Source organism: Vollenhovia emeryi, unplaced genomic scaffold (genome assembly GCF_000949405.1).
Source record: "Vollenhovia emeryi isolate VEMERY1.0 unplaced genomic scaffold, V.emery_V1.0 DF939162.1, whole genome shotgun sequence".
Taxonomy (NCBI): Eukaryota; Metazoa; Arthropoda; class Insecta; order Hymenoptera; family Formicidae; genus Vollenhovia; species Vollenhovia emeryi.
In genome coordinates, this window is record NW_011967204.1 from 510,503 (window position 1) to 514,123 (window position 3,621).

The following is a 3,621-nucleotide window of genomic DNA, read 5'->3' on the forward strand; positions in this document are numbered from 1 at the left end:
AATCGGATGGGACAGAGACGGCGCGGCAGCGGATTTATAAAACACCGACGAATAATGAGCGAGTCGCCCTCACGTGAGGAAGATCCGGGATGCGAAGGAGAGACTAAGCGAACGTTACGAGCGACAGCCACTCCGGGCCTGAAAGCCGCCGTTACTCTCGCCGCCATTCAGCCCGGTGGTTTTGGGCCACCAGCCAGTCAGAGATGTGTTTCATTGCAGCTTCCTTTCCATTTTCGATCGGGTCCTGCAACGCGCGCGCGGCTGTGCGCCACTTCGCCGGTCTACTTCGCGAACTCCTGCGGTAATGGCGGCGCCGTGCAGAATTCGAGAGAGGTTGGATCAAAGATCTAAACGTGCGGAGAAAACCGTGCGGGGAAACCAAGCGAGAATTCTCCGGCTATTTGTGAAGCAAGATGTAACTGAAATTCAAGAGTTAGTATATACCTTGTCGACAAAAATGCGAGAAAGGTCCGCGGGGAAATGCGATATTAATCTCTTCACCGTGGAACATTGTTTCGCGCCATTTTTACCATGATGTCTTCCCGTTACTTATTTCCTGCGGGCATCTATCGATAGTCCTCAAGTAACTATAAACAAGCGCGCGCGCGCTATTACATAGAACGACCCCACATTAGAAATCAGGTTCGCATAAATCGAGCTAATTTTCGTTAAAAGTTTATTTAAAATCATTCGTAATTAATAGATCAGGAAGCTTTGACATATTTAACTCATTGTAAGATAATTAAACGTTTTTCAAATCCTCTGGAATAGTTTTAGTAAAAGCCACAGGATAAAAGCGACTATATCTAGATTCAAAGAGATTGTAAATATCGGCTAAAGCACTGAAGTATTTCGACCTTTTCCAAGTGATTTTCGAATTGCAGATAAATGCGAAGAAAACGAGACAATTGATTTAACTGGCTGTTAGAGAAATGAGGCAATTATTTATCACCGTATCGAACATTTCACAGACGCAATATTAAATAAATAAAAGCTTTTCCCCTTTCGCCCTCGGAACTGTAAAAACGTACTTCTTTTACGTGGCGCAGTTAAATCATCGCCCGCTAAATGGCCGGAAGGAAAAAAGGTGAAACGGTGTAGAAGGAAAATAATGGTGGTGAATTGATTCGAATTAAATTCGAGGCGGACGTCGGCGCTATGTAATCTCGTTAAACTTCCGTACCGTGCGAATTAGCGAAAAGTCCAAGGGGAATGACGGTAGTCGACCATTAACTCGCCCCCTCCGCGCGATTCCGGCCGACGGAGCGCCGGCAACGATAAGATGAAATTATTTACAAGCTCCGTCGCGTAATGACCGCGCAAATGCGTCGGTTGATTTACAGTCGGGTTTGCTTGAGCAAGTATAATGTGGACGTGGGGTAAAGGTTGTCGCGGGAAACGGGAAGTAACAAGGAACTGTCCGTCACGGCCGCCGTCACTCGCTCACCCGCGGCAATCGCTCTCGACGCCATCAGCGACTCGCATTCGAATTATATTTGTCGAGATCGTGTCCCTCGGTCCAGGTCCCACCGGGTCCGGGCGGCGGTGTACGGACGAAGAAGCGTTTTAAATGATAAAAATGAGTTATCGATCTAAAAGTATTTCGCCCACGGCGGAAACGCGAGCTCGCGAGTCTATGGGGAAATAACGAGCGAAGAGCGCAGCGCGGGTCTGGGAAATTTACGGGGTCGGAAAAACTGAAAATTAGTTTCATGAAAAAAAGAGACCGCGGAGAACGAACGGCTACGGTGTTATGGCTCGTCGTACGTGTGTTCTTTCTGTTTTAGAATCCCCCTCGCGAAACGAAAGATTAACGTCGGATATAACGTCATAAACGCAACGCGGGCCCGGAACGTATCCCATGAGTCGCGCGATCGCGCAAAACGCAGCGGAAACACAGCCGGCTGATGGGTTAAATGGCGTTCGGAGCGTTTGCGGACGATGTTATTTTGCCGTCCTCGGGAACGCACGTCTGGATTTCTGGTGTCTCTAACGCGCCGTATCACGCAAACGGTATCGTTCTTATCTACATTCGTGCGCGCCCTCCCCCCGTATATGCGAAAACGTCTTCTGAATATAGAAAGTCCGTTCGCGCGCGACTTGCAAATTGGACGCGAAATATTGAAATTCCCGTTTGCGCATGCCGAGAATTTTAATACGCGGAGCTCAGTTTTAATTTAAAAGCGGAATAGAAGCGGGACGGCAGCCAGAAGTAATGTTATGCCTCACGCACTTATCTTTTCGTACGCTTTGACTTTTTCTATCTTCGCGGCGGGGTAGAAGATTGAAATGCGCATTATTAACAGGTACTTCAGGTGTCCCGGGTATTATTCCTCCTCGCGGCGATTTCACAATGTTGTCTTATCTTCCCGGGTCGCCGCGAGTCGTCAGGAAGAAATCCCGCCGTTACGAAATATTTAAACTTGGACTACACTGCCGGTACCATTAAACAGGTAACGGTAAGATAATCTTGGAGGGCATAGGGAAAAAAGGGCTTCATGAATAATGTAGCGTCTACATGTAATCTTTGAGCTTCGGTCTCGATGTTGGTGAAATCACAGTTGTTTATTGACGAGATATTTCCTCGAGTATCATACCTTTCTCGAAAAGAAAGTTCTTTCCCGCGGCTCTCTCACACACACACACACACACACACACACACACACACTGCGGAAACAATTTTACTGTTCAGACATATTTAAATTTCAATCTTGCTAGATGGATTGCTAATAAGAACATTCTTGCATTATAGGAAAAACATGTCACGAATAACTCATGTATTCGTAAAGATTTAACCATATACAATTGGAAAAGTGTTCAAAAAGAATATAAATATACAATATAGATATATACTTATATCATACGTCTATAGACATTTTAATATAATATTTAACATTCGACAAAATAAGGGTCTTGAGATAATCGCAAAAGTTCCGTTTCTTCCTGGCCAATTTTGCCGGCACTACACAATTCCAAAATCCGCTTTTATTATGTGTAACGCAAGATTACTTCTTAGTAGTAGCACAATCCCATTTTACAGTAATCCGTGTGTCTTCCTTTTAGTTCTAGTTGTTCGTTGAACAATTGTCGCTCGTTGACTATTTTCATAAATATACTTGTCTGAAAACTTTTCTTTACGTCTCTCTCGATACTTAATTGTTTCCATTAAGCTGAGCCCATATTACAATACCATTTGTTGTATCAAATGGAATAAAAAAAGCTTCTAGAAGTACAAAAGACTCGCCAAAAACGTTTAAATTGAATCCCACTTTTTAATCCTGTATTACCCATTAACGTTAATATCCCGGAGCGGTGGAATCAAATTGAAAAGTGCAATATCGACGACCAGACACTAATTTACTTTGTCAGATTATAATTATCGCCAGAGAATTCGGGTCGATTCAATTTTCGTCGCGATGCGCAAAATTCAATAGTAAAAAGTTAGAGGAAGATTTAGGAGCACTGCCGTATATTATTTCCTTAATTCTTTAATCCAACAGGACGAAAGCACACAAGTGACTTTCTTTAACAGGCTGCAAAGATGTGAAACATTTCGAAGACCGAGTCTAATGTCTATTTCTTGACAAGTTATTCCATGACGTAATATATTACTTAATACAT

The 3,621-nt window shown here is 43.7% G+C and overlaps 1 long non-coding RNA gene across 2 annotated transcripts in view; it reads left to right on the forward strand.

Moving 5' to 3' along the window:
- Window positions 1-2,358: 2,358 nt before the first annotated feature.
- LOC105564565 overlaps window positions 2,359-3,621 on the forward strand; it is a 19,077-nt gene continuing 17,814 nt past the window's right edge. For both annotated transcript variants that reach the window (XR_001009133.1, XR_001009132.1), the window contains exon 1: window positions 2,359-2,453. This is a non-coding gene — a long non-coding RNA (uncharacterized LOC105564565). The remainder of the gene's footprint in view (window positions 2,454-3,621) is intronic.